General features: G+C 45.2%; 1 protein-coding gene across 1 annotated transcript in view; it reads right to left on the reverse strand.

Moving 5' to 3' along the window:
• The window catches only part of dctd (dCMP deaminase), a 69260-nt gene that overhangs the window by 35973 nt on the left and 21040 nt on the right, over nt 1-12247 (reverse strand). The window lies entirely within an intron of this gene.

Here is a 12247-nt window from a genome sequence, read left to right on the forward strand (position 1 = left end):
AGTAGATGCACAGGATATCAGCACCTTCTCAAGTGCATCAAATGCTGGCCTAGGCAGCTATGCTCTCACTCCAAAGAACGGAGTGAGAGCATTGCTGCCTAGGCTATGGATGGCATGGCGGCACAGTGGAGGGCGGCACAGCTGTTAGCACTGCTGCCTCACAGCGCCAAAGAACCAGGTTCAATTCCCATCTCAGGCAAGTGTCTGTGTGGAGTTTGCACATTCTTCCCGTGTCTGCATGGGTTTCCTCCGGGTGCTCCGGTTTTCTCCCACAGTCCAAAAATGTGCAGGTTAGGTGAATTGACCATGCTAAATTGCCCTTAGTGTTAGGTGAAGGAGTAAATGTAGGGGAATGGGTCTGGGTGGGTTGCTCCTCGGAGGGTCAGTGTGGATTTGTAGGGCCGAAGGGCCTTGTCTCCATACTGTAAGTAATCTAATCTAAACTGCAAAGGTTCTGCGATGCATTTAGTTAATAAGTTTCCACTCTTCACCTCAAAAATATTTTGCTTTGTAAACTGTTTGAATTTTGAGGTGATAACCGCAGCAAGGTTATCATGGAGATGTGGATAATTCTCTTTACCTGTTAGATTTAAAGATTAAGAAAGCAGAGGAATAATAGAGAAGGTAACAGAGTGGATTAGTGTCTGTAATTTTAAAAGTACCTTTAATGAAATAAAATGTTCTGAGCTGCTTCCCAGAAAGCACAATTTAATGCTGAGTAAAGTAAGGAGATATTAGGATAGATGGGCAAAAGCTTAGATCGAAGAAGCAGGTTTTAAGAAGTGCTTGGAAGGAGGAAAATAAGGTGGAGAGGAAATTCCAGTGTTTAGGATCTAAATAGGTAAAAATCTGACTGCCAATGGTGAAGTGATTAAAATTAAATCAGAAACAGAAATACAAAAAGGGAAAGAAAACTTGAATGAGGGAAAAGAATTAAATGAACACAAATTCAAATAATCTGAAAAATTTACTGTCACCAGGAATGAATCTTTACAGTTTCAATTGTTTTCTTGTTGAGCTCAAGAAGTACCCTCACTGTGCCTCGGAACACGTGACAATACATTCAATTCAAGTCAATACATTGGCATTAAATGAACATAAATTTTGTCTTTAAAAAAACCACATGCACTACGAAGTAGCAGCCTTTAATTGGCAATTAATACGCAAATACAGGAATTCCTGAAGTCAATAGTTGTTGGTGGGAGGTGGCGTTTGTTGGACTACATTAAAGAACGTGCTCTTATTTAAACTCACTACTTGCTTGCTAACAAATTCTAGCCTATTGATGTTCTTTTGACCCAATGGATCAAGCGGAGTTTGTTCAATGCCAAGCATTTTGCTCATTAACCAATACATAAACTGATCATTGTTCGAGTTTTGGTTGCAAAGCTCCTGCAATGTTGAAGTGTGTTTGGGGGGGGGGGGGGGGGTGGTGGTGCGGAAATGATCAGAAATCGCAATCACAATGTTTTACATTACCTCCAACCCAACTACACCTAAATCAGGATGTCTTTGATGTGATGGACAATACTTTGTAACCACCAACAATAAAATGCCACCCAATGTGTCATATCTGGAGAAAAACCATGCACCTGCTCCAAGCACTGACCTGAATTCTATCCTAACACAGTCAAGAAGCCAATTTTCCACAAACACTGATGCAACAGTGGCCTCTACTGGTGATCAGAATTATGTAAGTAGGCAGAAGAAAAGGCAAAAGAAAGCAGAATCTATGAAACAAGCGAGGGCACCAAGTGGTAAGCACAGCAAAGTTTAACATCATTGCAGAAGCAAAAACTTAATTGGTGTGTTTCGACACAGAGGGAGCACACCATACAATCTCCATGTAGCACAGTGCTTGCAGGACCTTACCCCCATGACACCAAGTCAAGGTTTGAAGATTATGCCAAGCAGGCGAAGATAAAAAGGTAGGGAGGAGGGACTTGGGGGAGGGGTGTTGGGAATGTGATAGGTGGAAGGAGGTTAAGGTGAGGGTGATAGGCTGGAGAGGGGGTGGGGGCGGAGACGTCAGAAGATGATTGCAGGTCAAGAAGGCGGTGCTGAATCAGAGGGTTGGGACTGAGATAAGGTGGGGGTGGGGAGGGGAAATGAGGAAGCTGGAGAAATCTGCATTCATCCCTTGTGGTTGGAGGGTTCCTAGGCAGAAGATGAGGCGTTCTTCCTCCAGGCGTTGTGTTGCCATGGTCTGGCGATGGAGGAGGCCAAGGACCTGCATGTCCTTGGTGGAGTGGGAGGGGGAGTTAAAGTGTTCAGCCACAGGGCATTGGGTTGGTTGGTGCGGGTGTCCCAGAGGTGTTCTTCCTTGAAGAAGCTCTCTCTTCCTCCCTCTACGAGGATTTCAGTGAGTCCCTCTCTCACTGCACTCCCCAGGTCATCTCCTCTGCCCTGAAGCTCTTCACCCACGTTCTCAAAAAGACTCGCTACCACAGTCACATCTCCTTACTCAGCACCTGTCTACGGAACCGACTGACCCCGCATGGACTCCGGACCACGTTCAGACCAATAAAATTTGGACCCAACCAGGACAACCAGTACCTACAACAAGTCCGAAGCCTCCAGCAACAGACTTCCCTCTGGATCCTCAGCTCCACGCTTGCAGCCATGCGCCGCTACCTACATTCCCTGCAGTCAGCCTTGCCCCACCTCAGGACAACGCTCTCACAGACCTGCAAAAGACCTCTACTGTTCTTCATCCACAGAAGAATCCATACACTAAACAAACAGTTCTTCCTAGCCATTTCGGAAATTAAAGACATTAAGTACCAAAAACTTTCATGTACTTACCCCCACACCCCGGATTCCTCAACCGTTCCAGAATCTTCCATCGACCTCCGGAACAGCTCGGGCGCCATTAACTACGCGGCCACTGCAGCAACCGCCGTCGCGAACCACTTCCGCCCCCACAGACCATGCAGCCTCCGCGATTGCAGCCCAGACAACCTCTTCCACGATCTCCAGGAAGACCATCACAGACAGGTTCGCAGCCTCCACGGGGTCCACAGCCACCAGGAACAACACCGTTTCTGCCGTCGTCGCATTCACTTCCGCCCCCAGTGACGTCACTCACCTGCACAATGACCATGCCACATGCGTCTTCGCCCCCCACGCCGATCTCCGCCCCATGCCTAACCCTGCCCCCAAAGCAATCTCCGCCCCCACGCCTAACCCCGCTCCAGCCCCACACCAGGTCCTAGCTCCCAGTCCTGCCATATTTTCACCATCCCTCCCCCTCTCTGAGGATGAAAGATCAGTCCTCAGCAGAGGCCTCACCTTCATCCCCCTATGCTTCCGGATTAACGAGTTCAACACGCGACGAGACATAGAACAATTCTTCCGCTGCCTTCGCTTCCACACCTACTTCTTCAACCAGGATTCTTGCCCACCCTCTGACGACCCCTTCTCCTGCCTCTAATACACCCCATCCGCCTGGACACCCCGTGCTGGCCTCTTACCCACCTGCGATCTCTTCATAGACAACTGCCGCCGTGACATTAACCGCCTCAACCTGTCTACCCCTCTTCCCCGCTCCAACCTCTCACCCTCGCAACATACAGCCCTCCAGTCCAACCCCAACCTCACTATCAAACCAGCAGACAATGGAGGAGCAGTGGTAGTTTGGCGTACCGATCTTTACATTGCTAAGGCTAAACGCCACCTCGCGGACACCTCCTCCGAATACCCCCTTGACCATGACCCCACCTCCCACCACCAAACCATCATCTCCCAGACCATCCATAGCCTCATCAACTCAGGGGATCCCCATCCACCACCTCCAACCTCAGTCTCACAACCCCGCACCACCTGTTTCTACTTCCTGCCCAAAATCCACAAACCTGACTGCCCCAGCCAACCCATTGTCTCAGCCTGCTCCTGCCCCACCGAACTCATCTCTGCATACCTAGACACGGTCCTGTCCCCCTTAGTCCAAGAACTTCCCACCTACATTCGGGACACCCCCCACACCCTCCACCTCCTCCATGATTTTCGCTTCCCCGGCCCCCAATGCCTTATCTTCACCATGGACATCCAGTCCCTACACACCTCCATCCCCCATCACAAAGGCCTCAAAGCCCTCCACTTCTTCCTTTCCCGCCGACCCAACCAGTACCCTTCTAGTGACACCCTCCTTCGACTGACTGAACTGGTCCTCACTCTAAGCAACTTCTCTTTCCAATCCTCCCACTTCCTCCAAACCAAAGGAGTAGCCATGGGCATCCGCATGGGCCCCAGCTATGCCTGCCTCTTCGTCGGATATGTGGAACAGTCCATCTTCCGCAGCTACACTGGCACCACCCCCCATCTTTTCCTCCGCTATATCGATGACCTCGTGCTCCCACGAGGAGGTTGAACAGTTCATCCACTTTACCAACACCTTCCACCCCGACCTCAAATTTACCTGGACCATCTCAGACTTCTCCCTCCCCTTCTTAGACTTCTGCATTTCTATCTCAGGCGACTGACTCAACACGGATATTCACTATAAACCAACCGACTCCCACAGCTACCTAGATTACACCTCCTACCACCCTGCCCCCTGTAAAAACGCCATCCCATATTCCCAATTCCTTCACATCCGCCTCATCTGCTCCCAGGAGGACCAATTTCAATACCGAACAACCCAGATGGCCTCCTTCCTCAAAGACCGCAATTCCCCCTCAGACGTGGTTGACGATGCTCTCCACCGCAACTCCTCCACTTCCCGCTCCTCTGCCCTTGAACCCCACTCCTCCAATCGCCACCAGGACAGAACCCCACTGGTCCTCACCTACCACCCCACCAACCTCCAGTTACATCGTATCATCCTTCGTCATTTACGCCACCTCTAAACAGACCCCACCACCAAGGATATGTTTCCCTCCCCTCCCCTATCAGCGTTCCGGAAAGGCCACTCCCTCCGCGACTCCCTCGTCAGGTCCACACCCCCCAACCCAACCTCCACTCCCGGCACCTTCCCCTGCAACCGCAAGAAATGCAAAACTTATGCCCACACCTCCCCCCTCACTTCCCTCCAAGGCCTCAAAGGATCCTTCCATATCCGTCACATGTTCACCTGCACCTCCACACACATCATTTACTGCATCCGCTGCACCCGATGTAGCCTCCTCTACATTGGGGAGACATGCCGCCTACTTGCGGAACGTTTCAGAGAACACCGCTGGGACACCCGCACCAACCAACCCAACCGCCCTGTGGCTGAACACTTTAACTCCCCCTCCCACTCTGCCAAGGACATGCAGGTCCTTGGCCTCCTCCATCGCCAGACCATGGCAACACGATGTCTGGAGGAAGAGCGCCTCATCTTCCACCTAGGAACCCTCCAACCACAAGGGATGAATACAGATTCCTCCAGCTTCCTCATTTCCCCTCCCCCCACCTTATCTCAGTCCTAACCCTCGGACTCAGCACCGCCTTCTTGACCTGCAATCTTCTTCCCGACCTCTCCGCCCCATCCCCTCTCCGGCCTATCACCCTCACCTTAACCTCCTTCCACCTATCGCATTCCCAATGCTCCTCCCCCAAGTCCCTCCTCCCTAACTTTTATCTTAGCCTGCTTGGCACACCCTCCTCATTCCTGAAGAAGGGCTTATGCCCGAAAAGTCGATTCTCCTGCTCCTTGGATGCTGCCTGACCTGCTGCACTTTTCCAGCAACACATTTTTCAGCTCTGATCTCCAGCATCTACAGTCCTCACTTTCTCCAAAGTTTGAAGATTGTCATGATACCTCTCCCGCTACGGTGAGAAGTGTGTGTGTGTGTGTGTGTGTGTGTGTGTGTGTGTGTGTGTGTGTCAGTCAGAAGCAGATTGGGAAAGCTGTCAGACAGGGAGCACAGGCCTTACTGAGTTCAACAGGAGTCAGGGCTGCCTCAGAACCAGGGGATTCTAAAGTTTCAACCCACTAAATCTGAACCCCACTCTTGAAAACAGGAAAGACACCGGACATCTCTGGGATATGGATTTAAACCTAGCCAAGACAAATGAGATCACAGTCACCCTTGCTCGTACTCTGAGAAAACTACCTGTGACAAATTCAGTACTCTCAAATCAAACTGTCCCCAATTTGGCACCAATAACCATTTACAAAGGACCAGCAGACAAGAGGATTGATGGTGAAAATGGACAAGTACCATAATTCTGAAGCATTCTTTAGAGTTGAGGCCCATTCTGACAATAAAAGTAATTACTTTTATTTTAGTTTTGATCAAATGACTGCGGTATGTTTAAGTCTTCATAAAATTCAGATAAAGTACAACAAAAATGGTCGTACACTATATAAATAAGCATTTACATGGCCTGATTTATCGAGTCTTGTTTTATTAGATTGCACCACCAAAGCATATTAAAATGGCACAATTGATTTTATGAAATGGTTCAGGCTGAAAGGAAAGCTAAATTAATGGCCACATGACATTTATGTCAGATATTCATTTTGCATCAGGTTCCCCTGGCTTTCCCATCGTATTCTTCAGTAACTGAACCAGCTGTCAATACATTTTTTGGAAGTGTCTTTGCAGAGAAGGTGTAAATAATTTAATCCTTTGAACTTCCTTTACTCTAAACCTTTTTGGCTGCCATTTCCCTTAGAACCATATATCACTTGCAAGCAACTGAATTCCTGCCCTATAAAGGTAGTGAGGTGGTTATGTTATTTGACTGGCAACATAAAGATAGGGAATTAAAATCCCAAGGCATGTTATCTTCTTGAATAGGATTAGAGATAAAAGACTAACATACAAATGCAATTCCAAGTTGGGATAAACTGGGATGCACCTGTTCTTCCAAAGTATTGATTTAGGCACCACGGAAAAGTCTCTTCTGTTGAATGATTCAATGATTCTAAACATTTTCCAAATCTGGCAGTGCCACGTCCTAGAAATAATTTTAAAATTGTAATTAGTTCATGGGATGTGGGTGTCACTGGCTCTGCCAGCATTTACTACCCATCCATATTGCCTTTGAGGGGAGGATGGTGAGCTGGTAGTGGTGGTCATGGCTCAGATCTGAAATTTTTATTTTTATTTTGTTTATGGTTACTTGAAGACTTTTTTTTCCACTTTTAGTTGAATCTTTTGTTCCCAGGTTGTAGTCAAGTATAGCTTTTGCTTTCCATATTCTAATCAGAATTTTTTTCTATCAAAACTTGTTTTGCAGAAAAGTGTTGGTCTTTTGAGAACCTGAGAGATTTCAGCCCTTAGCTAACTGCCTTCAGCTGTCAAGGCACAAAGGCCTAGAATCCCCTCCCCCCATAAACACCTCCAACTATTCACCTCACTCTCTTGCTTTAAGACATTAAAAACATAGCTCTTTGATCAAGCTTTTGATCACCTGCCCTTATGCTTCCTTCCTTGCCTCCTCACTAGTTTTTCATCTGATTATTCTCCTGTAAAGTCACAACATCACATACATACACCAAGGGAATTGTAAAAGAGAGGATACACAAAAAATACTAATATTTAGATATAAAAATATTCTTGAATGCACGTCCATGGCTATTCAGATAGGAAGGTCCCAAGATCTCCCACTACTGACCATAATCAAGGAAACTGTGAAGTGTTTGCATATGAAGCATAGCTGAGAACAATCAGATTCAGACTTGATACCTCTCCTTTTCGGATGGTCTTAACAGTTACTTTTGACGTTATTCCAACACCATCAAGGTACCAAGAAATACCACCACAACAGAAAATGCTCAGGGTATGATACCTTAACTTTGCATAGTAACGAATAGGCAGCAGTGAACAAAAGGACAGGACATGACAAAACAAGACTAACCAAGGGAGCAGTGTTTAAATCGACAGCAAGACGTCCACTCCAGGACCAAGGTGACACTGAACACAAACAACTTGCATTAACATAGAGTCCTTACTACATTGAAAGGTTAGGAGATGCTTTATAAGAAGGTGATCAATTAAAATTTCACTTTAAGTCATACAAAAAGACATTCTATCAAATGACTGAAAGCTTTGATTAGAAGTATGTTTTAAGAAGTGCCGTAAAGGAGGAATGTGTAGAAAGGTTTAAAGGAGTGCCAAAGTTTAGCATTAAAACAAGAAAATCCTCTTAAAGCTCTATTATGTTTTAAAAATTACATTCTTCTGACAGAGCAGCCTGTCGCTTGGGAGAACATGACAATTCAAATACAAAAATAATACTCCAAGCTTTTTCTTTGAAAGCACACAGTCATTTTCCAAGACATGCATCTTCTATTACATCAAGAACATAGCATACATAATATTTAATTCTGTAATGCACCATTTCATGTATTTAGCTTCATTTATTCTGGTTGGCATTATATCAATAAAAGGCCAATTTTGGGAATATGCCAATGTTTACCTTGGCTTTACATTAAACTTACCTGTGGGGCAGGTTTCATGCGAGGTCAATGGAGTTCAAGGAGGCAACAGAACTATAGTCACATCCAGTTCCAAGACAGCCCACTGAGACTCTCGACCTGAAATTATACCAGCTTGTTCCACTCAAACCAAATTGTGGTTCTGAATTCTAAGTTCAGAACGGATGTGTGCGCCCAAACTGTGCTTACAAAACCCAAAACAATGTATGTACTGTTAGATGGCATTCCACAACAGGACAACCTTTGCCAGACAATCCAGACTATGGTATTAGCTACTAATAACCGGTATAAGATAATCAGTCGACCTCATGATATGGTTTACTTATACTTACTAGAAGTGAGTTCATATGCTAGGACCCACTTTCTGCACAAGGAATACATTCGAGTCTGGAGCCTTTTGTGAATTGCACAGCTGTACGGGGAAATCCATAGAACCCCAGTGCTGCCACTATAGCAAAGTCTTGAGTAGCGTCAGCTTTCCAACCAATTTGGACCCTTTTCTCCTGCAGACCCTTGTGATTACTTGAAATGCAGCATTATGATGCTTGTCATAGAGTCATAAAATCAGAGATGTACAGCACAGAGACAGAGCCTTCGGTCCAACTCGTCCATGACGACCAGATATCCCAACCCAATCTAGTCCCACCTGCCAGCACCTGGCACATATCCCTCCAAGCCCTTCCTATTCATATACCCTTTCAGATGCCTTTTAAATGTTACAATCATACTAGCCTCCACCACTCCCTCTGGCAGCTCATTCCATACACCTACCACCTTCTGTGTGAAAAAGTTGCCCCTTAGGTCTCTTTTATATCTTTCCCCTCTCACCCTATAACTATGCCTTCTACTTCTGGACTCCCCCACCCAAGGGAAAAGACTTTGCCTATTTACTCTATCCATGCCCCTCATAATTTTATAAACCTGGGTAATGTCATCCTTCAGCCTCCGACACTCCAGGGAAAACAGTCCCAGCCTATTCAATCTCTCCCTATAGCCCAAATCCACCAATCCTGGCATCATCCTTCCAAATCTTTTCTGAACTCTTTCAAGTTTCACAACATCTTTCCATGAAGGAGACTAGAATTGCACACAATATTCCAACAGTGGCTTAACCAATGTCCTGTACAGTCGCAAAAACAACACTTCCCAACTCAATATTCTGACCAATAAAGGAAAGTGTACCAAATGCCTTCTTCACTATCCTATCTACCTGCGACTACACTTTCAAGGAGCTATGAACCTGCGCTCCAAGGTTTCTTTGTTCAGCAACACTCCCTAGGACCTTACCATTAAGTGTATAAGTGCTGCTAAGATTTGCTTTCCCAAAATGCAGCACCTCGCATTTACCTGGATTAAACTCCACCTGCCACTTCTCAGCCCATTGGCCCATCTGATCAAGATCCCGTTGTAATCTGAGGTAACCTTCTTCGCTGTCCACTACACCTCCAATTTTGGTGTCATCAGCAAACTTACTAACTACACCTCTTATGCTCACATCCAAATCATTTATATAAATGATGGAAAGTAGAGGACCCAACACATTGTTGTCACACTCCACTCGCCACAGGTCTCCAGTCTGATAAACAACCCTCCACTACCACTCTCTGTCTTCTACCTTTGAGCCAGTTCTGTATCCAACTGGCTAGTTCTCCCTGTGTTCCGTGAGATCTAACCTTGATCACCAGTCTCCCATGGGGAACCTTGTCGAAAGCCTTACTGAAGCCCATATAGATTCATATCTATTGCTTTGCCCTCATCAATCCTCTTTATTACTTTTCAAAAAACTCAAATCAAGTTTGTGAGACAATGATTTCCCATGCATAAAGCCATGTTGACTATCCCTAATCAGTCCTTGCCTTTCCAAATATATGTACATCCTGTCCCTCAGGATTCCCTCCAACAACTTGCCCACCACCAACGTCAGGCTCACTGGTGTATCGTTCCCTGTCTTGTCCTTACTATCCTTCTTAAACAGTGGCACCACGTTAGCCAACCTCCAGTCTTCCAGCATCTCAACCTGTGACTATCGATTGTACAAATATCTCAGCAAGTGGCCCAGCAATCACTTCCCTAGCTTCCCACAGAGTTCTATGGTACACCTGATCAGGTCCTGGGGATTTATCCACTTTTATGCATTTCAAGACATCCAGCACTTCCTCCTCTGTAATATAGACATTTTTCAAGATGTCACCATCTACTTCCCTTCCATGTCATTTTCCACAATAAATACTGATGCAAAATACTCGTTTAGTATCTCTCCAATCTCGTGCAGCTCCACACATAGGCTGCCTTGCTGATCTTTGAGGGGCTCTATTCTCTCCCTAGTTTACCCTTTTGTCCTTAATGTATTTGTAAAAACTCTTTAGATTCTCCTTAACTCTATTTGTCAAAGCTATCTCATGTGCTCTTTTTTCCTCCTGCTTTCTCTTAAATATACTCCTACTGCCTTTATACTCTAAGGATTCACTCAATTTACCTTCTCTATACCTGACATATGGCTTCCTTTTTTTTCTTAACCAATCCCTCAATTTCTTTAGTCATCCAGCATTCCCTATATCTATCAGCCTTTCCTTTCACCATAACAGGAATATACTTTCTCTGGATTCTTGTGATCTCATTTCTGAAGGTTTCCCATTTTCCAGCCATCCCTTTACCTGCGATCATCTGCCCCCAGTCAGCTTTTGAAAGTTCTTGCCTAATACAGTCAAAATTGGCCTTTCCCCAGTTTAGAACTTCAACTTTTAGATCAGGTCTGGCCTTTTTCATCACTATTTTAAAACTAATAGAATTACAGTCGCCCTGATAAACAAAAGACAAAAAGCTTCCACAACAGATCTTATCTTTCAGAAATATTAAAGTTTTGTACGACCAAGCAACTGTTTACATACAGCACTGTTATACTTACCTAGTTCACCCTTGAGCCCTATACAAAAAGCTGGATTTTCACCAACTGGTAAGACCCTACGGAACTCCATAACATAAAAGATGAAACCTTGATGTGTTATTGGGCAAGGCATGATCCACACAATTGGGAACCCAAATTTAGTAGGGCCATCTGAAGTTAGTGCTGAGTTCAGACAGACCCCATGTTAGAGATTGCAATTATCGGTGTAGATGCAGGTGCTCTTGAAGAGGAGACAAATTTGTACAACTGTCCTGATCTGATGTTTCTGATTGACAAAACTTTAAATGCAATAAAACAGAGGGTGTAACTATCAATGAGAGTTTCAAAAACTCTCTGCCTTGACCAACAGCCTTCTGTTATTGGTTAGGGGAAAAAATAATGTTGTTCTTTGTTAATATTTCCCTAAATATTATTAGTTGCATTCATGTTCAACACAGTTTTAAAAGCTAGAATTACAGAGCGTTGTTTGCATTCACAGGACGATCTGAAGTTTAAAGAGGCTATTAAAGAATTCAGTATCTTTGATGTGGGATCTGAACTGAAGTTTGTTTTTATAAGAGATTTAGAAGAGGTGATTTAAAAAGATGATTTAAATGCTGCTAGTAGATTTCATGAATTGAGCTTTTCTTCCACTGTATACATAGCCCAAACTCTGGAGCACGGTGAAATGAAAAAACAGATCGATGAGTACTACGAAGGGACACAGGAAATTAGCAAAGGCATTGAACTGGTATAGGGAAGTAGCAAAATCAATAAGTGTGTAAAAGTCAGGGCTGGACAGCTGAACAGTTTTCAAAGCAACCAGGTCAATATCCTCATGAACGGAGTGGGTCTTTTAAGCAGCTGGCCTCAGCATCACCGAAACACCCACTCCCACAGCAGAGTGCACTTCGTGGGAGACCTTTTTCCAAGGCAGATCTGCAAAGTCAGGACATTTCCTGACTCATGCGACACACCCCAGCACTACAGAT

The sequence above is a fragment of the Chiloscyllium punctatum genome, chromosome 2, assembly GCF_047496795.1.
Source record: "Chiloscyllium punctatum isolate Juve2018m chromosome 2, sChiPun1.3, whole genome shotgun sequence".
NCBI lineage: Eukaryota > Metazoa > Chordata > Chondrichthyes > Orectolobiformes > Hemiscylliidae > Chiloscyllium > Chiloscyllium punctatum.